The 27459-nt window shown below is 38.2% G+C and overlaps 1 long non-coding RNA gene across 2 annotated transcripts in view; it reads left to right on the top strand.

Annotated features, from left to right (window-relative positions):
• LOC129640868 (uncharacterized) overlaps positions 1–27459 on the top strand; it is a 154342-nt gene that overhangs the window by 118528 nt on the left and 8355 nt on the right. For both annotated transcript variants that reach the window (XR_008709005.1, XR_008709006.1), the window contains one exon: positions 18740–18878. This is a non-coding gene — a long non-coding RNA (uncharacterized LOC129640868). The remainder of the gene's footprint in view (positions 1–18739; positions 18879–27459) is intronic.

Consider the following 27459-nt stretch of genomic DNA (forward strand, 5'->3'; position numbering starts at 1 on the left):
TATTACTATTTTTACGATCAATCTTTCTTTATTTTTTTCTTTTTTTTTAATTTTTTTTAAAAATTTTAAGTCCTCTATTGTCCTTTAATTTTCACTTTTATAACTATTACTTGGCAAAAAAAAAAAAAACCTATTTTTTTTCTTCAGCAAACTTCGTATATATATTTTATAATTTTTTGACCGTTTTTTTTTTTTTTTTCCTTTTTCTTCTTTTCTTTAACATTGTATTTTTTAAATTCCAAACTCTACTCTAGATTTTTAATTTTAACCTTTTGGTATATGTTATCAATTTTGTACATATAGTTTTTTTTTATAATTTCTGTGACTTTTTTCTTTCTTTTTTTTCCCTCTGTTTCTTTCTCTTCTTCTTTTATATAACATCATATATCTGCAATTGCAAACTCTACTCAAGATTTTTAATTTATGCTTTTTGGTATTTGATATCAATTTTGTACCTGTATTTTCTTTATAATTTTTGCGACATTGTTTTTGTTGGTTTGTTTGTTTTCTCTCTTTTTCTTCTTCTTTTTTTTTTTTAACGTATTTTTGAAATTCCAAACTCTACTCTACATTTTTAATTTTTGCTTTTTCGTATTAGTTATCAATTTTGTACCTGTAGTTTCTTTATAATTTTCGTGACCTTGTTTGTTTTTCTTTGTTCGTTTTTTCTCTCTTTCTTTTCCTTCTTCTTTTCATTAACATCACATTTTTGAAATTCCAAACTCTACTCTAGACTTTTAATTTTTGCTTTTATGTATTTGTTACCAATTTTGTACCTTTAAGAACCCAATCTTCAGGACCCATTTTTCACTAGGGAACGAGATTACTGGCTTGACTGCTCTCTCTCCCTTTGGACTCTCCGTTTTCTCCACCAGGTCGCCTGTATCTCCTCCCTAACCCCTCTCTACTCTGCCCAACTCTGTGAATTTCTGTGTGTTCCAGACGGTGGAGAACACTTAGGGAACTGATTACCTGCTGGATCTGTCTCCCTCCTTTTCATTTCCCCCTTTTATCCTTCTGGCCACCTCTGTCTCCTGCCTCCTTCTTCTCTTCTCTGTATAACTCCATGAACATCTCTGAGCGGTCCAGTTGTGGAGTGCACATAAGGAAGTGACTACTGGCTAGCCCACTCTCTCCACTACTGATTCCACCTCATCTCATTTGGGTCACCTCTAACTCCCTCCTCCCACTTCTCTTCTCCATGTAACGCTGTGAACCTCTCTGAGTGACCCTCACAGTAGAGAAACTTTTCATCTTTAACGTAGATGTTTTATCAATGGTGCTGTATAGAAGGAGAAGTTTTGAAACTACTGTAAAAATAAGACCGATAACTGGAAGTAGGAGGCTTAAGTCCAAACCCTGACTCCAAGGAACTCCTGACTCCAAGGAACATTAATTGACAGGAGCTCATCAAACGCCTCCATACCGACTCTGAAACCAAGCACCACACAAGGGCCAACAAGTTCCAGGGCAAGACATACCAAGCAAATTCTCCAGCAACAAAGGAACACAGCCCTGAGCTTCAAGATACAGGCTGCCCAAAGTCACCCCAAATCCATAGACATCTCATAACTCATTACTGGACATTTCATTACACTCCAGAGAGAAGAAATACAGTTCCATCCACCAGAACATCGACACAAGCTTCCCTAACCAGGAAACCTTGACAAGCCACCTGTACAAACCCACACACAGTGAGGAAACGCCACAATAAAGAGAACTCCACAAACTGCCAGAATACAGAAAGGACACCCCAAACTCAGCAATTTAAACAAGATGAAGAGACAGAGGAATACCCAGCAGATAAAGGAACAGGATAAATGCCCACCAAACCAAACCAAAGAGGAAGAGATAGGGAATCTACCTGATAAAGAATTCCGAATAATGATAGTGAAATTGATCCAAAATCTTGAAATTAAAATGGAATCACAGATAAATAGCCTGGAGGCAAGGATTGAGAAGATGCAAGAAAGGTTTAACAAGGACTTAGAAGAAATAAAAAAGAGTCAATATATAATGAATAATGCAATAAGTGAAATTAAAAACACTCTGGAGGCAACAAATAGTAGAATAACAGAGGCAGAAGATAGGATTAGTGAATTAGAAGATAGAATGGTAGAAATAAATGAATCAGAGAGGATAAAAGAAAAACGAATTAAAAGAAATGAGGACAATCTCAGAGACCTCCAGGACAATATTAAACGCTACAACATTCGAATCATAGGGGTCCCAGAAGAAGAAGACAAAAAGAAAGACCATGAGAAAATACTTGAGGAGATAATAGTTGAAAACTTCCCTAAAATGGGGAAGGAAATAATCACCCAAGTCCAAGAAACCCAGAGAGTCCCAAACAGGATAAACCCAAGGCGAAACACCCCAAGACACATAGTAATCAAATTAACAAAGATCAAACACAAAGAACAAATATTAAAAGCAGCAAGGGAAAAACAACAAATAACACACAAGGGAATACCCATAAGGATAACAGCTGATCTTTCAATAGAAACTCTTCAAGCCAGGAGGGAATGGCAAGACATACTTAAAATGATGACAGAAAATAACCTACAGCCCAGATTATTGTACCCAGCAAGGATCTCATTCAAGTATGAAGGAGAAATCAAAAGCTTTTCAGACAAGCAAAAGCTGAGAGAATTCTGCACCACCAAACCAGCTCTCCAACAAATACTAAAGGATATTCTCTAGACAGGAAACACAAAAACGGTGTATAAATTCGAACCCAAAACAATAAAGTAAATGGCAACGGGATCATACTTATCAGTAATTACCTTAAACGTAAATGGGTTGAATGCCCCAACCAAAAGACAAAGACTGGCTGAATGGATACAAAAACAAGATCCCTACATATGTTGTCTACAAGAGACCCACCTCAAAACAGGGGACACATACAGACTGAAAGTGAAGGGCTGGAAAAAGATTTTCCATGCAAATAGGGACCAAAAGAAAGCAGGAGTAGCAATACTCATATCAGATAAAATAGACTTTAAAACAAAGACTGTGAAAAGAGACAAAGATGGTCACTACATAATGATCAAAGGATCAATCCAAGAAGAAGATATAACAATTATAAATATATATGCACCCAACACGGGAGCACCGCAGTATGTAAGACAAATGCTAACAAGTATGAAAGGAGAAATTAACAATAACACAATAATAGTGGGAGACTTTAATACCCCACTCACACCTATGGATAGATCAACTAAACAGGAAATTAACAAGGAAACACAAACTTTAAACGATACAGTAGACCAGTTAGACCTAATTGATATCTATAGGACATTTCATCCCAAAACAATGAATTTCACCTTTTTCTCAAGCGCACATGGAACCTTCTCCAGGATAGATCACATCCTGGGCCATAAAGCTAGCCTTGGTAAATTCAAAAAAATAGAAATCATTCCAAGCATCTTTTCTGACCACAATGCAGTAAGATTAGATCTCAATTGCAAGAGAAAAACTATTAAAAATTCCAACATATGGAGGCTGAACAACACGCTGCTGAATAACCAACACATCACAGAAGAAATCAAAAAAGAAATCAAAATTTGCATAGAAACGAATGAAAATGAAAACACAACAACCCAAAACCTGTGGGACACGGTAAAAGCAGTCCTAAGGGGAAAGTTCATAGCAATACAGGCACACCTCAAGAAACAAGAAAAAAGTCAAATAAATAACCTAACTCTACACCTAAAGCAACTAGAAAAGGAAGAAATGAAGAACCCCAGGGTTAGTAGAAGGAAAGAAATCTTAAAACTTAGAGCAGAAATAAATGCAAAAGAAACAAAAGAGATCATAGCAAAAATCAACAAAGCCAAAAGCTGGTTCTTTGAAAGGATAAATAAAATTGACAAACCATTAGCCAGACTCATCAAGAAACAAAGGGAGAAAAATCAAATCAATAAAATTAGAAATGAAAATGGAGAGATCACAACAGACAACACAGAAATACAAAGGATCATAAGAGAGTACTATCAACAATTATATGCCAATAAAATGGACAACGTGGAAGAAATGGACAAATTCTTAGAAAAGTACAACTTTCCAAAACTCGATCAGAAAGAAATAGAAAATCTTAACAGACCCATCACAAGCACGGAAATTGAAACTGTAATCAAAAATCTTCCAGCAAACAAAAGCCCAGGTCCAGACGGTTTCACAGCTGAATTCTACCAAAAATTTAGAGAAGAGCTAAGACCTATCCTGCTCAAACTCTTCCAGAAAATTGTAGAGGATGGTAAACTTCCAAACTCATTCTATGAGGCCACCATCACCCTAATACCAAAACCTGACAAAGATCCCACAAAAAAAGAAAACTACAGGCCAATATCACGGATGAATATAGATGCAAAAATCCTTAACAAAATTCTAGCAATCAGAATCCAACAACACATTAAAAAGATCATACACCATGACCAAGTGGGCTTTATCCCAGGGATGCAAGGATTCTTCAATATCCACAAATCAATCAATGTAATACACCACATTAACAAATTGAAAAATAAAAACCATATGATTATCTCAATAGATGCAGAGAAAGCCTTTGACAAAATTCAACATCCATTTATGATCAAAACTCTGCAGAAAGCAGGAATAGAAGGAACATACCTCAACATAATAAAAGCTATATATGACAAACCCACAGCAAACATTATCCTCAATGGTGAAAAATTGAAAGCATTTCCTCTAAAGTCAGGAACAAGACAAGGGTGCCCACTTTCACCATTACTATTCAACATAGTTTTGGAAGTTTTGGCCACAGAAGTCAGAGCAGAAAAAGAAATAAAAGGAATCCAAATTGAAAAAGAAGAAGTAAAGCTCTCACTGTTTGCAGATGACATGATCCTCTACATAGAAAACCCTAAAGACTCCACCAGAAAATTACTAGAACTAATCAATGACTATAGTAAAGTTGCAGGATATAAAATCAACACACAGAAATCCCTTGCATTCCTATACACTAATAATGAGAAAACAGAAAGAGAAATTAAGGAAACAATTCCATTCACCATTGCAATGGAAAGAATAAAATACTTAGGAATATATCTACCTAAAGAAACTAAAGACCTATATATAGAAAACTATAAAACACTGGTGAAAGAAATCAAAGAGGACACTAACAGATGGAGAAATATACCATGTTCATGGATTGGAAGAATCAATATAGTGAAAATGAGTATACTACCCAAAGCAATCTATAGATTCAATGCAATCCCTATCAAGCTACCAACAGCATTCTTCACAGAGCTAGAACAAATAATTTCACAATTTGTATGGAAATACAAAAAACCTCGAGTAGCCAAAGTGATCTTGAGAAAGAAGAATGGAACTGGAGGAATCAACCTACCTGACTTCAGGCTCTACTACAAAGCCACAGTTATCAAGACAGTATGGTACTGGCACAAAGACAGAAATATAGATCAATGGAACAAAATAGAAAGCCTAGAGATAAATCCACGCACATATCACACCTTATCTTTGACAAAGGAGGCAAGTATATACAATGGATTAAAAACAATCTCTTTAACAAGTGGTGCTGGGAAATCTGGTCAACCACTTGTAAAAGAATGAAACTAGACCACTTTCTAACACCATACACAAAAATAAACTCAAAATGGATTAAAGATCTAAACGTAAGACCAGAAACTATAAAACTCCTTGAGGAGAACATAGGCAAAACACTCTCTGACATACATCACAGCAGGATCCTCTATGACCCACCTCCCAGAATACTGGAAATAAAAGCAAAAATAAACAAATGGGACCTAATTAACCTTAAAAGCTTCTGCACATCAAAGGAAACTATTAGCAAGGTGAAAAGACAGCCTTCAGAATGGGAGAAGATAAAAGCAAATGAAGCAACTGACAAACAACTAATCTCGAGAATATACAAGCAACTCCTACAGCTCAACTCCAGAAAAATAAATGACCCAGTCAAAAAATGGGCCAAAGAACTAAATAGACATTTCTCCAAAGAAGACATACAGATGGCTAACAAACACATGAAAAGATGCTCAACATCACTCATTATCAGAGAAATGCAAATCAAAACCACTATGAGGTACCATTTCACACCAGTCAGATTGGCTGCGATCCAAAAGCCTACAAGTAATGAATGCTGGAGAGGCTGTGGAGAAAAGGGAACCCTCTTACACTGTTGGTGGGAATGCAAACTAGTACAGCCACTATGGAGAAGAGTGTGGAGATTCCTTAAAAAACTGGAAATAGAACTGCCTTATGATCCAGCAATCCCACTGCTGGGCATACACACTGAGGAAACCAGAAGGGAAAGAGACACATGTACCCCAATGTTCATCGCAGCACTGTTTATAATAGCCAGGACATGGAAGCAACGTAGGTGTCCATCAGCAGATGAATGGATAAGAAAGCTGTGGTATATATACACAATGGAGTATTACTCAGCCATTAAAAAGAATACATTTGAATCAGTTCTAATGAGGTGGATGAAACTGGAGCCTATTATACAGAGTGAAGTAAGCCAGAAAGAAAAACACCAATACAGTATACTAACGCATATATATGGAATTTAGAAAGATGGTAACAATAACCCTGTGTACGAGACAGCAAAAGAGACACTGATGTATAGAACAGTCTTATGGACTCTGTGAGAGAGGGAGAGGGTGGGAAGATTTGGGAGAATGGCATTGAAACTTGTAAAATATCATGTATGAAATGAGTTGCCAGTCCAGGTTCGATGCACGATACTGGATGCTTGGGGCTGGTGCACTGGGACGACCCAGAGGGATGGTATGGGGAGGGAGGAGGGAGGAGGGTTCAGGATGGGGAACACATGTATACCTGTGGCGGATTCATTTTGATATTTGGTAAAACTAATACAATTATGTAAAGTTTAAAAATAAAATAAAATTTAAAAAAATGGTTATCACTTTTTCTATATGTTAAAAAAACAAAAATTAAAAAAAATTAGAAATTTTTTACTATATTATATTTTAATGTATAGAAGAAAGAGAATAATGAAGGAAAAAAAAAGGAAATGAGAGGAAAGGAAGTATTGGGCAATATCTCTTTAAGGCTTTGGTTCAAATTTATACATTTCTGTGGATAGTAAATTCCAATTTTTCTTCATGATATTCAAATTTGGAGACAACATTCTTGGGGTTATAATTATAATAATATGCTGATGTTACTGCAAAATTCAGCAAACAACTGGAACCCCTGTCTATGCTTGCTTCTATGAGTATCTGCTTCTTTTACTCAAGAATTGAATAGAGGAACACATGAGAGAGTATTACACAAAAACCACTTCTTCTGGACATGAATGCTGTAAAATTGGATAAGCTGCTTCAGTGAAATTTGTCATAAGTTGGGCAAACCTCATTAAATTACGTCTGCAATTAAAAATGACACTTGACCATGCATGTTTGTGGAGTTCCCACCTGGGTATGATCATGTTTTATGATCATTGGTACTTTTAGCAACAAATGTTATATTTCCTTTCCCATAGCTTTCCCTTCCTGTTAATGGAGTGAGAAATGAAATATGCTTTGTTAACTTCCCTTGGGCTTTAAGCAAAGTTAGACCATGACCAGGCAACCAGCAGTGGGAAACAATGAGAAATAAATGACAAATTCTCACAAATCAAATCCTTTCTTAAGGTCAGCTATGCACATGTGTTGCACAGCAACTAATAATAATACAGAAAAAATAAAGGCTTGTAACCTTATTACTGTTTTCTCCTTCCTCTGCTTTCTACACCCCAAACTCTGAATCTCTGACACGTAGGTACCTTATTTCGTAGGTAGAAACATGAAAACTAACATCAACATAAACTAATTTACTTAACTGTGAGTTCTTTAAGGACAAACTGTATCCTAATGGCACTTTCAATGCACAGATAGAGAACAAGGCCTAGCTCATGTCTGTTGCCCAGGAACAGCATAATGTCACTTCACATATGTTTATGGCACACACAAAGGCAGTTCTGCCAGCTCCTGTCATGGAAAAGATAAAAATATGTGCCGTGAATACAGAACTCTGAACCCTTCATAAAACACATAGCTCTGCCGAGATTGTCTTGGTTATTCTGGGTTTATCTTTTTCACTTTATCGCTGGGGTGTGGAAACGTCTTGATCTTCAAGTGGTATAAGAAACCAGAAACATTTGTATGGAAACCGTGACATGGGACCATAAGATATCCAGTCAGGACGTTTTGTTCTTATCATTTTATCTGTAACAGTATTTTGAGAATTAAAGAGAACAGTTTTTTTTCAGTGCAATTAATGGTCCATGAAAGGCAATGTAGAGAGTGAAAAAAGTTGGGAGTCATCTAATCACCTGATATTTACTGAATTGTCCATGTCAAATCTTTGCTAAACTTTCACTGTCTCAAAGGAGTTACACAGCTACGGTTCCCTGTTTTCATTGAGTTGACATTTTAGAGAAAGTGTTAAGCAAAAAACGAACCAACTAAACAGACAACCGAGTGAACAAGTATGCTTTTTAGGAAAGACAAGGTGCTGATGTAGCCGTTGGAGTATGGGATGCAGGGGGAACTGGCTTTGGAGAGGGCACCAACTAGGTAACACTGGCTGAGGTCAGGAGGAGAGCCCAGACCCGGAAGAGGAGTATTTCAGACCAATAAACCACGGAAGCAAAAGCTCTGATTTGGGAAAGAATTTGCATGTGAGATCTAGGTTTGAAACAAACACATTGATCACTGAGCATAAGTGGGTAAATCGTTTTACCTAGTTGCACGTTTATAAAATCAAAATAACAATGCGTGTGTTGAAAATCAGGGCTTCCCAGGTGGCTCCAGTGGTAAAGAACCCACCTGACAATGCAAGAAATGTGGGTTTGATCCTAAATTGGGAAGATCCCCTGGAGGAGGGCATGGCAACCGACTCCAGTATTCTTGCCTGGAGAACCCCATGGACAGAGGAGCCTGGTGGGCTACAGGCCACAGGGTTGCCTGCCTATGAGTTGGACATGACCGAAGCAACTTAGCATGCACTCACACATGCTGAAAACCAGTGTGAAAGTTAAAACTCTTCATGGCAAAGCACTCGACATTGTAGACCTTCAGAAAATGCTGCTTCCCGTTTCCACCAACATTTTATAGCTTTAGCTGAATTACTTACAGAAGTCACAGCAACAACAAAATGTTAACATTTCCCAAGGATAAGTGTCATTTTGTTCCAAGCAGCACTTACTCGAAAAAAAAAAAAATTAAAAAACTCTTTTGGAAGCTGTAAACAGGATCCAGCAGTACCCTAACAACTGTGACGGTCACAGATGACCATACCTCCTTTTTGATCCAAATGTATTTCAGTGACTGCAAAAAAAATCACTATTGAAATGTAACAGACTGAAGTTCTTGTTGAGTTTTCAGTGATAGATTAGTGTGTATTTAATCACCTTTTCAGCATGAGTTAATTTAATCTCTTTTACATTAAACAGACTCTTAAACAAGACTTTTGAAATGCTGCTGTATCACACTAGGATTATTTTACTTTCTATAGACATTTTGCAGTTTAAAAAGCCCTACCCTAAAATGGATCTGTTTAGATGATGTTTTGTAACCAATTGCAGTTGGGTTTTATCAGCCAATTGTTAATGCTTGCACTCTTAATAGACAAGCAACCTTCCCTTTCTTGGAGCAAGAATACTTGATACACTAAATACTAGAGAAATTTAAGTCCTTAGTAAACTCTACACACTAAAATATGTCCCTTTGAGACCAAACCGCACCCATAAAATGAGTCACAATAAAATAATCCCTGGGATTAATACCTGATCTGTATAACCTGTGTGTTCTGATGAAGAACAAGTTTATGTAGTCGTTCAGTTGCTATGTCTGACTCTTTGTGACCTTGTGGACTGCAGCATGCCAGGTTTCCCTGTCCTTCATTCTCTCCCTGAGTTTGCTCAAACTCACACCCCTTGTGTCAGTGATGCCATCCAACCATCTCATCCTCTGTTGCCCCCTTTTCCTCCTGCCCTCAATCTTCCCCAGCATCAGGGTCTTTTCCAGTGGGTTGGCTGTTCACATCAGGTGGACAAAGCATTGGAGCTTCAGCATCAGTCCTTTCAGTGGATATTCAAGGTTGATTTCCTTCAGGATTGACTGATTTTATCTCCATGCTGTCTAAGGGATTCTCAAGAGTCTTCTTTACCAACAATTTGAAAGCATCAATTCTTTGGCCCTCAGCCTTCTTTATGGTCCAACTCTAACATCTGTACATGACTACTGGAAAAACCATTGACTATATGGACCTTTGTCAGCAAAGTGATGTCTCTGCTTTTTATTTTTTTTTAACTTATTTATTTTAATTGGAGGCTACTTAATTTGCAATATTGTAGTGGTTTTGCCATACATTGACATGAATCAGCCACGGGTGTACATGTGTTCCCCAACCTGAACCCCCCTCCCACCTCCCTCCCCATCCCATCCTTCAGGGTCATCCCAGTGCACCAGCCCTGAGCTCCCTGTCTCATGCAACGAGCCTGGACTGGCAATCTAGTTTACATATGATAATATATATGTTTCAATGCTGTTCTCTCAAATCATCCCATCCTCGCCCTCTCCCACAGAGTCCAAAAGACTGTTCTATACATCTGTGTGTCTTTTCTGTCTCGCATATAGGGTTAACATTATCTGCTTTTTAATATGCTGTCTGAGTTTGTCATAGCTTTTCTTCCAAGGATCAAGCATCTTTTCTTTTCATGGCTGCAGTCACCTTTCACAGTGATTTTGGAGCCCAAGAAAATAAAATCTGTCACTACTTCCACTTTTTCTTCATTTGCCATGAAGTGATGGGATGCCGTGATCTTCGTTTTTTGAGTGTTGAGTTTTAAGACAACTTCTTCACTCTCTTCTTTCACCCTCATCAAGAAGCTCCTTAGTTCCATTTCATGTTCTGCTCTTTGAGTGATGTCATCTGCATGTCTGAGGTTGTTGATATTTCTCCCAGCAGTCTTGATTCCAGCTTGTGCTTCATCCAGCCTGGTATTTCACATGATTCACTCTGTATAGATGTTAGATAAGCACTGTGACAATATACAGCCTTGATGTATTCCTTTCCCAATTTTGAACCAGTCCGTTGTTCCATGTTGGGTTCTAATTGTTGCTTTTTGACCTTCCTGTAGGTCTCTCAAGAGGCAGGAAAAGTGATCTGGTATTCCCATCTCTTTAAGAATATTCCAGTTTGTTGTGATCCACACAGTCAAAGGTTTTAGCATAGTCAATGAAGCCAAAGTAGAGTTTTTTCTGGAATTCCCTTGCTTTCTCTATGATCCATTGGATGTTAGCAATTTGATCTCTGGTTCGTCTGCCTTTTCTAAATCCAGCTTATATATCTGGAAGTTCTCAGTTCACATACTGTTGAAGCCTAGCTTGAAGGATTTAGAACACTACCTTGCTAGCATGTGAAATCTGGAACATTCCCTTCATCTCTCTTCAGGTGGCATAGACCTCAACCTGTTTGGTGGCTGTCATGATTGCATCAAGGCCTGAGGATGGAAGCCAGGTCTGAATTTGCAGTGGCCTAGATCTAGCTTGTACAAGTAACCTGCTATGTGGGGAAAGACATGTTTCTTCCCAGATAGGGTCCACCTGCCTTGAATGTGAATAGCAGGTGACTTATTTGTCCTGCTGCCACTGAGACCTCTAGTAGCAAGACAGGTTGCTAGGGGGAGCTAACGGGGGGAAATTTTCTACTCCATACAGGTTTTCAGAGAGGTGGAAAGAGCCACATGGAGCTTATGATGGTGCTCATAAGGAAAAAAGAGAAAAAGAAGTTTTCCTGAGGGAAGGCATAGAAACTCAACAGAAAACAAACTTGTGGCATAGGTGAAGTGAAGCAAAGCGAAGTTATTATTGTAGAGAAAACTGGCATGAGCTGGGTTAAAAATTAAACCAATAAACCAAAAAAAGAATTCTAATTGTAAGAGAATGAGAAGGGAATATTTTTAATTTTTTTAATCTAAATTATTGCCAGGAGTATAGACATTCTTTCTGAGAATAAAAGGCAGTGAAAGGAGATTTCTGTGGGTTAATTTCTTCTACTGGATACCCCTGAATAATCATAATGACTGACTGAAATGAATCTTACATTTGCCTTTGTTCAGTCAAATTCATGTCTCTATTTTCTCTTTATTAGTGGCCTAGACTACCTCCCATCTCTCCATTTACTTAAATCCCACAATATCCTGTTAAAATCATATCTTTTCTGTTAAGTTTCTCTCTCTGACCTTTTTCTCGGTAAGCTCTCCCTTCTCTGACTTTTCTTAAACTACTCTTTTTAGCTTAACCCGAATAGGGCGTCTCTAATGGCTCAGTGGTAAAGAATCTGCCTGCGGTGTGGGATCCCTGGGTTGGTAAGATCTCTTGGAGGAGGAAATGGCAACCCACTCCATTGTTCTTGCCTAGGAAATCCCATGGACAAAGGAGCCTGGCAGGCTACAGTCCATGGGGTCGCAAAGCCAGACACAACAGAGCAACAGAAACTCACAGAGAAGGGGAAATAGAGTGAGGCTGTTTGTGAAACTGGTAGACTGATGATCACTGCACTGTCCATATGCAGGAATTGAATTGTCAATCTTTTTTGGGGGTAGGGAGGGTAAGAAGAAGACAAGGGTTTGTGGAACTTGGATAGTAAAGATATGATGCCAGTGTAGGGGATGAGATTGAATTTTTTCTTTCCTAGCTTTTAGGGTAGATTTTGAGCTCCAGGGAGAGAGAGGTGAAGGCTGGAGGAATCGTAGTTATAAAAGACTCAGTGAAACATTGAATAGAAGCAATGCTGCTTCAGGCCCCTTGAGAGCACTAGCATAGATTTGCTGAGAGGAACATCCCCAGCCCTACATCTTCCCCCTCCCTTTCACCTTAAGATTTGGGAGGCCATTGCTGTGAAACTTTTGAGCATGCGAGGCTGTGTTCCCACACATGGTTCCAGAAACAGAAACAATGAAAACGTACCTAGATGAAGAAGCCAGAGAGGAGGGACACAAACAGAGAGATCACAGGAAAATGCAAGATAAAACCCAAGACTCAGAGATATATAGGGGAGATTCTGAGATGGAGAAGAAGGGGGTTAGGGAGGGCTTAATTTCTGCATGAGCAGATGTAGGTCAACAATCTTAACAATCTGGCATAAATGTCAATATGATTTTATTCCTGCTCATAGCATAGCATAGTCCCTTCCAGCTCTTTCATTTATAATGGTACTAAATAATGCACTTCTTTAAAAGCTACTGGTTATAATCAAAAGTAGCCAATGTGCATTTCTTTAAAAACATTGTATTTATGCCCAGGTTTTCACCAGAGGTTTATTGAAACTAATTAGTGTATTTATTTGCTAGGGCTGCCATTATAAAATACCACAAATTGGGTGACTTAACAACAGAAATTTACTGCCTCATAGTTCTGGAAGCTAAAAGGCCAAGATGAAGGTGTTGTTAAGGCTAATTCCTCCTCAGGACTGTAAGGGAGAGTCTGCTCCACGTCTCTCTCTAGCTTCTGGTGGCTGATTGTCCGTCTTTGGCGTTGTTTGGTTTGTAGATTCTGCCCTCATCTTCATATGGTGTTCTTCCTGTGTGTGTATGTATGTGTGTCTATCCAGATTCCCCTTTTTATAAGTATATCAGTCATATTGGAGTAGAGACTCACTCGAGTAAATTGGGGTATACGGTCCCGCTGCTGGGCTTCCTAGGTGGCGCTAGTGGTAAAGAACCTGCCTGCCAACGCCGGAGATGGAAGAGACATGGATTTGATCCCTGGGTTGGGAATATTCCCTGGAGAAGGGCATGGCAACCCATTCCAGTATTCTTGCCTGGAAAATTCCATGCACAGAGGAGCCTGGCAGTCTACATACACTCCATAGGATCGAAAAGAGTCGGACAGGACTGAAGAGACCTAGCACAGTCCCTAAACCAATTATGACCTTATCTTAACTAATCACACTTAACAGTGACCCTATTTGCAAGTAAGGCCATGTACTGAGGGACTGGGAATTAGGACTTCAACATAAGAACTTTGTAGGACACAATTCAATCCGTAACAGTTGGACATGATTAAGACCTAGCGATGAATTAGAATTCTTGGTCTGAGAATCTGGGGCTATGGTGGGGATAGAAGAGCACTGTCTTTGAAGATGAAGTGCTCTAGGATAATTAAGTTTTTGTCTCCTAATTAGCTCTGCTCTAGATATTCCTTTAACTAGTGGTGAGGGGAAAGAGTGATCACGAAGTGAACAGATGCTCCCCATTTATAGCCATCATATTTTTTTTAAATCCAAATGAGAACACATGGTTTATTACAGACTAAGCGATGATTGACAAAGTATACAAAATCGGGACTAGTCTTGGCCTCATTTGTGGTAGGCTCTTCATGTGAAAGGATTGCTTTTGATCCATGGTATGGTAGGTGATCAGTACCTCAAACGTCCACAACCTGTTTGTGAATGTATTTCATGGCAAAATGAATTTTTCAGATGTAATTAGGATTAGGGACCTTAAAATAAGGAGATTATGCTAGATTATCCTTGTAATTCAGGTGAGAACTTTATCTCAGTTCAGTTCAGTTCAGCCACTCAGTCTTGTCTGACTCTTTGCAACCCCCTGGACTGCAGGACGCCAGGCTTCCCTGTCCATCACCAACTCCTGGAGCTTACTCAAACTCATGTTCATTGTGTCAGTGATGCCATCAACCATCTCATCCTCTGTCATCCCCTTCTCCTCCCACCTTCAATCTTTCCCAGAATCAGGGTCTTTTCAAATGAGTTGATTCTTTTCATCAGGTGGCCAAAGTATTGGAGTTTCAGCTTCAGCATCAGTCCTTCCAATGAATATTCAGGACCAATTTCCTTTAGAATTGTCAGGGTGGATCTCCTTGTAGTCCAAGGGGCTCTCAAGAGTCTTCTCCAACACCACAGTTCAAAGGCATCAATTCTTTAGTGCTCAGCTTTCTTTATAGTCCAAGTCTCACAACCATACATGACTAGTGGGAAAACCATAGCTTTGACTAGACAGACCTTTGTTGGTAAAGTAATGTCTCTGCTTTTTAATATGCTATCTAGGTTGGTCATAGCTTTTCTTCCAAGAAGCAAGAGTCTTTTAATTTCATGGCTGCAATCACCATCTGCAGTGGTTTTGGAGCCCAAGCAAATAAAGTCTATCATTGTTTTCATTGTTTCCCCATCTTTTTGCCATGAAGTGATGGGACTGGTTGCCATGATCTTAGTTTTCTGAATGCTGAGTTTTAAGCCAAAATTTTCACTCTCCTCTTTCACTTTCATCAAGAGGCTCTTTAGTTCTTCTTCACTTTCTGCCATAAGGGTGGTGTCATATGCGTATCTGAGGTTATTGATATTTCTCCCGGCAATCTTGATTCCAGCTTGTGATTCATCCATCCTGGCATTTTGCATGATGTACTCTGCATATAAGTTAAATAAACAGGGTGACAATATACAGCCTTGACATACTCCTTTTCTGATTTGGAACTGTCTGTTGTTCCATGTCCAGTTCTAACTATTGCTTCCTGACCTGCATACAGGTTTCTCAAGAGGCAGGTCAGGTGGTCTGGTATTCCCATCTCTCGAAGAATTTTCCACAGTGTGTTGTGATCCACAGAGTCAAAGGCTTTGGCATAGCCAATAAAGCAAAAGTAGATGTTTTTCTGGAGCTCTTTTGCTTTTTTCAGTGATCCAACAGATGTTGGCAATTTGATCTCTGGTTCCTCTGTCATTTCTAAATCCAGCTTGAACATCTGGAAGTTCATGAGAACTTCATCTAGCTGGAAGTAGTAGAGGTAAATCGAAGGATAAGGTCAGAGAAGCTCAGATAATGGAAAGAACTCAATCCACTGTAGTTCACTTTGAAGATGAAGGAAGGTAGGTGGCCTCTGGATACTGAAAGTAACCCCTAGCTGACAGAGCAAAGACCTTATTCCTAAAGCCATGAGGATCTAGATTCTGCTAATAACCTGAATGACCTCGGAAAGGAACATTTCCTAGAGCAACCTAGAAACTAGCTAGTCAGCACTTTGATTTTGACCTTGTGAAACCAGAACAGAGGAACCAGTAGGACCAACCAGACTTCTGACCCACAGAACTGTGAGATAATATATTTGTGTTGTTAAATTGTTGTTAATCTCCTAAACTCATGGCAATTTGTTACAGCAGCAACAAAAACTAATACAGTAGGTGTTAGCTGGAATTTCTCTGCCTTTAAGGTCAAGATAAGACTGGAGTCCTCTTGTCTTATGGTGACAAGGACAAATTGTCACAAATTGTCAGATTTATGAGGACGAATCTCTTGTCCTCACCAAGATTTCTGCAGGGCCTCAGGTCATGGAGGATAATGTATACTGTCATGATTTTCTCTTGTTCAGACTTGCTGTTTCTACTGGAGAGTCTGGTAAAATTCTTGTGCCATTGAGCTTGGTCACCTGCCTTCTCCTGTTGTGAAAAAAAGAACATGCTACTCTGGTCTGCTGGAAAATGTGACATTAGTAGAATCCGGGTTACTTCAGCTGAGGCAGCGAAGGTCATTGTATATCAGGTGATAGCCAGCCTATCCTCAGATAACTTGTGAGCAAGACTAGGAAAAATCAGTAGAACTGCCTGATTCCCACTGTAATTATTTGTTACACATTATTATTTTGGTTTTATTAGATACCTCACGCTTACCTGAGGGAATTTTGTTCCCTTAGTAGTACATCTTTTTTTACTCTTTCTCCTCCTTCTATGCCTAAACCACACCATTTCTAGCCTCATTTTAGTATGTTTTATCTCTCTGTGTATCTATCTCCCATTTTTGCCTGTTGATATCAATTTCTTAGTTTTAAAATAATAGCTTCCTTCAACAGTCTGTTTATCAGAGTCTGTTTAGCAGACTTCTTGGTGGTTTGCCACACAAGTCTTCTAGGGAGTTAGATAAGAGGATTCTTTCATAAAGAGTGAATCAGAGCAGGAGGTTAATTCTGCGGATGTCCTGAATGATGTCCTTGGGAGTCTGAGTGACCAGAGAATTGTCAGGGAACCAGAACAGTCTCCAAAGAGGGAAGAGTAATATTTCTGATGATGGTTTCTTAGATTAGAGAACACGATTCACGTTCAAGGGTATTCAAGGGGTCTTACACCTGTCTTCTTGACATCCAGCCCCAAATTACCTTGTATTGTTATCTTAAATCTGTATGTCACGTATCCCCAACAGACTCGTAAACCTTTTGCATGTAGGCTTTGTTTTCTATGTTTTTGAAATCATGACATGTTGTCCACTGTGCCCTGCATATAGCGGGCCTTAAGTAACTGTACATTACTAATGATAAAGAAAAATAAGAGGCTAAAAGAAGAAGAGAGATTATGTGAGGAATATCTCTGATTAGTTTCACCATCTCTTAATTTTTAAAAATCTTAGTCTGGGAAGATACATTCTGGATTTCAAAAAATAAAGTCAAAAAGTTTAAAAAGTAGTTCTTAGAAGAGAGAAATAAGTGTTAAATTGAATCATAGATTACAAAGAGGAGGTTTTGAAATTACCAAAATCAAGAAGTGCAGATCCAAAAGCTATCTACTGATTATTAAGTTGCTGAAGATTATAATTCACTGAAATAAGCACTGGCTCCATATGTGTAAGACAAGAAGCTTTTGGAAGGCAGCTGCTGATGTGAAAATCATTGCTTAATGTTAAATTTTCTTATAATAACTCCTTGGCAGAGTCCTACTAGCAATTATAATACAAAGCAAAATATGTTGCAACAATATGTGTGAAAATATCAAATCCAAAATTTGTTTTATATAGAACACTCATCCTTTGCCTTATTCTTGAAATTTCCACTGATTCTTATATTCATTTAAAATTTGCATCATTTCCCCACACTGTTAATAAAGATTAGCTATATATTGAGAAAGTAGTGTTAATTGCTCAGTTGTGTCAACCCCGTGGACTGTAGCCCACCAGGCTTCTCTGTCCATGGAATTCTCCAGGCAAGACTACTGGAGTGGTAGCCATTTCCTTCTCCAGGGGATCTTCCTGACCCAGGGATTGAACTCTGATCTCCCACATTCTAGGCAGATTCATTCCCATTTTAGTCATAGGGGAAATCCTATAGATTCAGCCCTACTTTTAAAAATGACGCTTTTCCTTAATACAAAAGTAATATGTACTTAAAATAGTAGTCCATATTGTCTGCTTTAAAATTTTAACACCTACATACACAAGTTTGATGTTTGCCATTTTTAGATGATAAGCCTAACACCCTGACTTTGGATGGTATCACTGACTCAATGGACATGGGTTTGAGCAAACTCGGGGAGATAGTGAAAGACAGGGAAGCCTGAGTGCTGCAGTCCGTGGCATTGCAAAGAGTTGGACATGACAACAATTGACCTTAATACAATGGCCATATAATGGCCTTTGAACAGATAAACAAAACATTTGATTGAGAGTCCAAATAGCTTTTGAGGTGTGTGTCTAAAATAAAGAAGAGGGATGCACACTTGGCTTTAAACTCTCAATCTTATCAGCTTAACTGATAACCATGTATGGTTCTTGTGACACCAACTATGAAAGATTCAACATGGTTGCAAATTGGTTGCAACTCTTCCCCTTGAGGAAAGTTCCTCTCCAGGAGTTTTAGATAGCTTTATTGACTTGCTTAACTTATTGAACATGATAAAGAACACTTCCTGGGACTTTTGAGGCTAGATCCTAAGAAGCTCTGTAACTTTTATGCAGGCCTACAGAGCACTCTCTGGAAGCTCTGAGCTGCCACCGAAGAAGTTTGCCTAACCTGAGTCTGCCATGCTGCAGGAGTGCTCCAGCTGACAGTCCCAGCTAGCCTGCTTCCAGCCATAGCTTCCAGGATGTCAGACATGTAAGTGAAGCTGTCTTGAACTCTCCAAAGCAGAGTATTAGCTAGCTGACTATCACTGAGTAACCTCAGTTAATTTGCTATGAGGAGCAGAACCCTCACCTGACTGAAGTCATCGTAAACTCTTGGTCCATAAAATTGACAGTTATATGTAAGTGACTGTGTTTTTAAGTCACCTAGTTTGGGAAAGTGTGTCACTTCTCTATTCCTGAATAGCAAATCATCCCCGTATTTAGTGACTTAAAATGATAGCAATCATTATCTTTCTGTGTCTGTTTGGGACAGGAAGTTGAAAGGCCACAGCTGGACTGACTTTTCACTGTTGTACAATGTCTGAACTGGGAATATTTGAAAGCCAGGAGTGACTCGATGGCTGGGGGCTTGAGTCACATGAAAACTTACACTTCTGGTGGTTGATTTGGACTGTTAGCCAGGACCTCAGCTGATCTGTTGACTGGCGCACTGTGTAGCTTTGTGATCTCTCCATGAGAACTCTTCACGTGGACTAGTTTGGGCTTCCTCAGAGCTTGGTACCAGGTTCCAAATGAGTGAATGCTCTGTTGTCTCTATGTCTTAGTTTTGTAAATCACGTATGTTCTTTTTGTTGTAATCGTAGGCCATCTAGATTAAGGGGAGGAAAGACAAATCTTAGGTGACCAAGGCCTCAGGTTTGTTTCTGTTTGTCTGTTTTGCCTGGGCTAAAGGGTTTCTTGGACACAAGGCTTTCAGTGGTAAAGCCAGAAAAGTTCCAGGGAAACCAGGATGAATTGGTCACCCTACTAAACCCCCTGTTTTGGAGGAGTATCAGAGTCACATTTTATTAAAAGTGGGAGAGAGCGTTGGGGCCATCTTTGAAAAATAAATCCTCCCACAGGTGTTTTATTTATTCCGCAGTGTATAGCTGGAACACCAGTTGATATTGCTAGGGCAATGAACCATTCATCGGAGTACAAATTCTGTGAGAACAGAGATTTTTCTTCTGTTGTTTATCAGTGAGTTTCAGGATCTAGTATAGTGATTGGCACAGAGTCATTGTCAATAAATATTTATGGAATGGCTGAATGGATAAATGTTAAGTCCTATACCATTCCATTACATAAAATCCAGATAGTATATGAGTTTACCACACTTTTCTTGCTTGTTAGTAACCAGAGAAGAAATAATTAAAAAAAAATTTTTTTAATGAAATAACAGCCTTTCAGGGCAGTATAAAGTAGAAAGCTAATCACAACCAATGGACTTTAGAGACTATCACTTCATCCTATGAGACCAACCCCTGAGTTCTCTCCCTTAGGTGCACTTCACAGGCAGAATCTTGGATGACTGTAGCAGGGACAAGATGAAGAGGTGCTAAGGTTCCTTATATTTGTCTGACACGCAGGGTGTTCCTGTTGTGATAGGGTCCTTTTGGTCAGAAGTCATACCCTTTCTCTCATTTAAGCAAGTGGTTGTTAATATTACTTTTTCTTTGGAAAACCCATAAGTTGGAGAAGGGCGAATAGGGGAAATTCTATAGTAGGAACCTAAGGCTTTGGGAGAGGAATAGATGTTAAGAAAAATTAAGGGAGGAGGTCCATGCTTTAAATCAGATTCCTTTAAAGGATGTAACATGAACCAGTGTAGACAATAATGAAGAATAAATCATTGGAAAACCATTTTGGCAGCTGGCTATACTCTGTGTTCATTTTCTCATCTGTCATATCAGGGGATTTGTTAATACTTTCCCGAGTTTAAACATAGGGTTACATTATTTAACAACTCCAGAATTTTAATAAGTTGTAAATAGCATGTTTCTGACAGGACATTGATCTCAAAGAACGAAGACCTCTTTTGGGAAAAAATGGGAAATGTGATAGGATGATAGGATCCAGGTAGAGAATGGAAGAGTTCAGATGTCAGACAAAGGGAATTTTTTTCATACTGCAAAAGAGTGACTTTTCCCTTTCCTATTTTTGCCTTGACATGTCAGTGCCCTACATTATTTCCACACGTTCTCCATAATTCTAAGTTTCTTAATCTTGAAGTTTGTAAAATAGATTTTAAAGGTGAAAAACCTACTTCTATTTATCATTCTTCACACTGATGCTAAAATAAAATACTAGATATTACATTTATAAAACAAGATTAATTTCCATAGAGAAATTCTGTAATATATCACATCATTCCATAAAAGCATAAAACTTACTGAGAGAACTTGTTACAGTATTAAATAATTTTGGTATAAATTATTGATAAATGACACAAATGATTCTGATTTAGTTAACCAAAATAAATGACTTACACTTGAAAATAAGCCTATTTATTGATTTCTTGCTATTTAAAAACTATTTTAAATTTGGAATAGTTATAGTGTAACCTCCTGCTTCACCTTTGGACACTATTAATAAATTCCCTGTTACGAAAGATGAGGAAATGAACACATAATGTAGCCAGCTGCCAACATGGCCTTCAATGATTCTCACTCCCCTGCATTTCCACACTTAGTTCCCTCTCTCACTGAATAAGACAGATGTGAGTCACAGAAGTTGTGTGAGGTCATGGATGTTGGCTGTTTTCAGCAATTAAGTTTTGAGGTAATTTAATACATAACAATAGATAACTGGTTCACATATATAATTCCCACTTTCTCGCTCATCTGTTTCCACTTTCTTCAGTGTCCATGATTTGCATGACTTCAGTTTTCTTGTTCGCTTGGCCAGAAAGAGCTAAATTCTGTCCGCTGGCACCTGTCCTGTTATGAGCGGCTAACATAGCTTCTTGATAACAGACCAAAAAAGTGGAAATTTTCTTGGTGTAACTCCTCCTTCAGGTATTTATATAGCACAAGAATCTCTCTACTGTTCATTCTCCAGTGCCTTTAGATAATTACTTTTTGTAGGGTTTTACAGTTATTTTCCGAGAAATTGCCTGCTAGGGTCTTACTCTATTAATAAGAGAATCAGAAATTCCTCCCTTATTTTTTAAAAATTTGTTCTTTGTTTCAACTGGGCTTTGAATCAAATAATAGTTGATAGCTACTTTTTCATCCATCCCTCTAACTAGAAGTTCTTCCAATTTGGTTCCTTTTAATAAAAGACAAAAACATACGTCGTTTACAGTTCTCTCTTACTCTCTGTAACTCTCTTATAGCAAACCCAAGCACTAAAATACAGGGTAAATTTTGTTGAACCTGTATTTAAAAGCACAGACTTTGTATTATCATGTATTTCAGACTATCTCCAGGAACCAGTGGAAATTGAATAATCAGGGAGAACTAGGTAACTTGATAACTGGGTGGCATTGGGTGAGTTGTTGGGTCACTGTGTGCCTCAGTTTGTGAATTTGGGACAAAAATATCTATCAAAAGTAAGATGTCAAGGATTAAGTGAGGGAGTGAGTGAAATCGCTCAGTAGTGTCCGACTCTTTGCGACTCCATGGACTGTAGCTTACAAGTCTCCTCTGTCCATGGAATTTTCCAGGCAAGAGTACTGGAGTGGGTTGCCATTTCCTTCTCCAGGGGATCTTCCTGAGAGGATTAAATGAGGTGATAAATTCACTGGGACTTTTAAAGTCCCAATAAAGACTGGGTAATAAGAAAATATTGATTGTTTGTCTCTTTAACTGCTCATTTCACATTTTTATCACTCCTAAATTAAATTAGGATGCTCTTTATTATTTTTAGTCTTTCCCATTTTTTTTTGCTAATTATACCATTTTATTTATAACTTTCTATGATTATTTGAGATTCTAGTTTATACTTCTCATTATGTTTTAAGTGTTTCAAGAGACAGATTTTGCTTATTTGTAGTGCCTTGTATAGATTAAAAGTATTCAGTGAGAATCTGCAGAATTTATTTTCTTGAGTTGCCATTTCATCATCATTATAGCAGTTTCCTTGTGAGATATTATAAAACCCAATATCTGTTCTTAAAATGCATGAAACACTTAAAATGCATGAAACATTGATTTTCCCATTTTTTTCCAGTGTTTAAAAATAAACCTAAAGATTTGACTTAAAATTTTCAAATTCAAAAACACACACTAATCAGTTTGATCCTGGATCCATAATGGCAAATGTCTCTCCATCTTAACTTCAAATGTTTTGGGAGGTTTATAATCAAGGGCTAAAGATGTCAACAAAACACTTCTCTGTCTTTAATCAAGTATTTTTAAATAAATAGTTGACTAGATGGTGTGACTATACATCCATGTTTTGTTTTGTTTTTTTCAGATACACTTGAATTTATTTGTGTACAAGCATGTTGTCTTTCTCTCCCTTCAATACGTGGGAGCTATTGTTTTTGTTTGCCTAGCATAAAACATGCCCCACCTTCACAGCATAGGAATGGATAAATGATCTCATCAATGCCAACAAAATGATTCTTCACTTTAAAAATATGAATCTCTAGTGGATATGCACAAGGAAGAAAGTAGCTAAAACAGAGTAATTTATGACAGTGTGACTCTGATTAAGACTTCATAAACACCTTCTACTACGCCCGCTCTTTTTTTTTTTTTTTTTCAAGATTTCTTTTTTGATGTGGACCATTTTTTAAAGGCTTTATTGTTACAATATTATTTCTGTTTTATGTTTTCGTTTTTTGACCTTGCAGTGTGTGGGATCTTAGCTCCCCAACCAGAGACTGAACCCACACCCCCTGCATTGGAAGACAAAGTCTTAACCACTGTACTGCCAGGAAAATCCCCCCTCTTCTTGAAGTTTGTTGAGCTCTACCTCTGGTATAGTGAGATAAGATTCTTTCCTTTTGTTTTGGTGGATGGAGCGGGGGAAAGGAGCATAAGTTAATCAGAACTTTTTTTTTTTCTTTTGAACAATAAAAAGTACAGGAAATCTCTTTTTGGAATTGCTTTATATACTCTTGGACACAAAAAATTTCATAATAGTAATTCCTTTTGATTCTGTACTTGAAACAAAGTCCTGTTCTTCTTTTCCCCTTTTCCATTTCATGTTCCTGTGAGAGAACTTAAACCAGTTGCTCAAAGACCACTGTAGAAAAGGCTTTAACTATCACTGCTCTAAAGAAGAAACCCAAAGAAAGAAGAGGACTAGAGAGAAATCACAGTCTGGATACTAGGTGATATTGGGGCTTGAAGGAAAACGTTCAGGTACTGTGTCGGGAAGCAGAATGCTCAGTGTAGGCCTTCCAGGACTAAATGCTCTGTAAACAGCTGTGACTAAGAGCACAGTATGGATTTCTGAAAGCTAAATGACTTCAGGAAAATCCTGGTTGCTTTTGAAGGCGTCAGTGTACAGTTTCTTTTTGTGATTTGTCAAGCTGTTTATAAGTTATTAATTGCCTATTGTGTAAGGGAAAGTGTTTCTATATAGGTATTCTATCCTTAACTTAAAACCCGTTTGTAGATTTCAGACAGCTTATAATGCATAAATCTTTTGCTCTCCTTTACTCCTTTCACTGTCTGCTCCTATATTATGTGTGATATCATTCATAGTTTATGTGCAAAATTAAGACTATGGAGGCCCCTGAACTTCCACTTAACATGTTGTCTTTACTGCTGAAAGCCTTTACACCTTCATAAGTAGTGCTTAGTTGCTAGAGCCTATGTGTTAATTCGTAGCTTCTCATAGAAGCTTAAGAAATGAGTCTTATAAAAGCTTCCACTGCTGGAACTATATTGATGCAAACAGAATTGAGAGAGTTCAGTTATTAAGGGTCCTTTAGAACACATTGATAACTGTCAGAAAGTTTTTGGTGAGGTGACGTTCAGCTTTTTCCCATGACCTCATTACTGAATTCGGAGAAGGCAATAGCAACCCACTCCAGTACTCTGGCCTGGAAAATCCCATGGACAGAGGAGCCTGGTAGACAGCAGTCCATGGGGTCGCAAAGAGTTGGACACGACTGAGTGACTTCACTTTCACTTTTCACTTTCATGCATTGGAGAAGGAAATGGCAACCCACTCTAGTGTTCTTGCCTGGAGAATCCCAAGGACGGGGGAGCCTGGTGGGCTTCAGACATGACTGAAGCGACTTAGCAGCAGCAGCATTACTGAATCATAGGGGATGCAAATCTTAAACTAAATTATTGAACAAATATAGATTACCACGTGTGAACAAAACTGTATATACAGCATTTTCTGTCAGTTTGATTATGTTCCAGCTCTCTTTTTTAGGTACCCTAATGGCAACCCACTCCAGTATTCTTGCCCGGAGAATTCCATGGACAGAGGAGCCTGGTAGGCTGCAGCCCATGGGGTCACAAAGAGTCGGACACGACTGAGTGACTAACTTTCAAGACCATCTTCAATAAAACATTTCAGTTCAGTTCAGCTCAGTTGCTCAGTCATGTCCAACTCTTTGTGACCCCATGGACTGCAGCACACCTGGCTTCCCTGTCCATCACCAACTCCTGGAGCTTACTCAAACTCATGTCCATCGAGTTGGTGATGCCATCCAACCATCTCATCCTCTGTCATCCCCTTCTCCTCTTGTCTTCAATCTTTCCCATCATCAGGGTCTTTTCAAATGAGTCACTTACTTGAAACAATTGCAAGAATGTGCTGAAGGCAGGATTTGGCTGATTTATATTTGACAAAAGGAAAACAGAATTCTCCACTCTAGGGTCTGGATCCCAGAGCAATTAAGACCTAAGCCTCAAGCTCTGTGTCCAAAGATTCAGGTACTAGAGCTTCCTAGGTTACTATACTTTTATGCAAGGGCTGCTGCTGCTAAGTTGCTTCAGTTGTGTCCAACTCTGTGCGACCCCACAGATGGCAGCCCACCAGGCTCCCCCGTCCCTGGGATTCTCCAGGCAAGAACACTGAAGTGGGTTGCCATTTCCTTCTCCAGTGCATAAAAGTGAAAGTGAAGTCACTCAGTCGTGTCTGACTCTTCACGATCCCATGGACTGCAGCCTACCAGGCTCCTCCATCCATGGGATTTTCCAGGCAAGGGTACTGGAGTGGGGTACCATTGCCTTCTCCGTTATGCAAGGGCAGGAGTGTCTTAAAACTTAAGGTAACCCATATGTCTGGAATACCACTATTGTTACCATTGAAAACACATTTTTAATATTTATCATACTGACAACACAAGCATTCATTTCACAAATGAGACCCCACTTTGTTACTCATTATTTTAATTGTTAAAAATCTAGTATTGGTCACAAAGAAAGCTGAAATTTTTAGAATAGCTGTCTCTAAAGTGTGATCTTTCTCATATAATGCTAGGTGACCATCCCTGGAATGTGAATTTTCAATTAAGATAATTGATTAAATTTAAGGTGTAATCGGGCTTCCTTCATAACTCAGTTGGTAAATCATCTGCCTGCAATGCCGGAGACCTGGGTTCAATTCCTGGGTTGGGAATATCCCCTGAAGAAGGAAATTGCAACCCACTCCAGTATTCTTGCCTGGAGAATTCCATGGACAGAGGAGCCTGGCAGGCTACAGTCCACAGAATCACAAGAGTTGGACACGACTTAGCGACTAAACCACCACCAAGGTGTAATTTAAGCTAAATAACACATATTACATAATATAATATTTATGTTTAAATATTTTAATGCAAATTTAAGGTGTTTTGTTATTCTTAAATTTTCAGAGATTATAAACGTTCATGGTTTTAGAAGTTCAGGCTCAGGAATTCTGTGATTCAAATATTAGTTAAGTTTTAGCCATATCAATAATAAAATCTAGTTTTGTATCAGAGTTGTAAAGCAAAATGAAATAGTAGCTCCAGAATTTCTGAGTCTATTTGGTCTGAGTCTATTTCGAAGAAGAGTCCAGTAATGAATTTACTAGACTTTGTATTTACATAACAAGGCCACTGTTTTTACTTGGATTTTATGTTTATTTGGATGGCTTTGAATGTGAGATTATGGAGGACCCTGCTTGGATATTTTCACTGGGCAGACTTATGCAATGTAACTTTAAAAAGTTGAGATGGCATATATTTTTAATAATTCATTTGTAATGTATGTGAGGCATTTATGCTCAAATTTAAAATTTTTGAATGTTTGATTATTCTGATCTATAAGAGACAAAATTATCTAGAGGATGGGAAGCCTTATTGCAGAATTTGATTTGAGTTCCACAAATGACAATAACATAGTAGAAGTTCCTTTTCTATGACGTTAAGCATTAGTATATACTTCCAGGGTCTAAACATAATGGCAGGTCTAACAAGAAACAGGTTTATGGTCTAAAAAAAAGTACCATTTTATCTTCATTATATTTGTTTTCCTAAGAAACAGTTATTGTATTGTACTCCAATTTACTAAATCTGTGTTGCATCATACATATAGTTTCATGGACCAGTTGCAATTTTTAATATGATTCTTGAAAAATATGCACAAAGGTGCTTTAACTACTATAAGACCTCACTTTTTCATTTGTAAAACTATGATTCTCTCCTTAAAAGGAAATTATATTTGTAAATCATCTGATGATGGAAGAATCTGTATAAAATTTGTGAGTTACTCCTTATAGTGAAAATTATGGTGAAATTTTAAAACAGATGATTTTCAATAAGTATGAACTATTTTTTCTTCTGTCCTAAAATCTTACTCTTTACAGTTCTTCAGAAACTGGAGTCATTTGTTCTGTTGTCTTTAAAGTCTCTA

Source organism: Bubalus kerabau, unplaced genomic scaffold (genome assembly GCF_029407905.1).
Source record: "Bubalus kerabau isolate K-KA32 ecotype Philippines breed swamp buffalo unplaced genomic scaffold, PCC_UOA_SB_1v2 scaffold_50, whole genome shotgun sequence".
NCBI classification, from domain to species: Eukaryota; Metazoa; Chordata; class Mammalia; order Artiodactyla; family Bovidae; genus Bubalus; species Bubalus kerabau.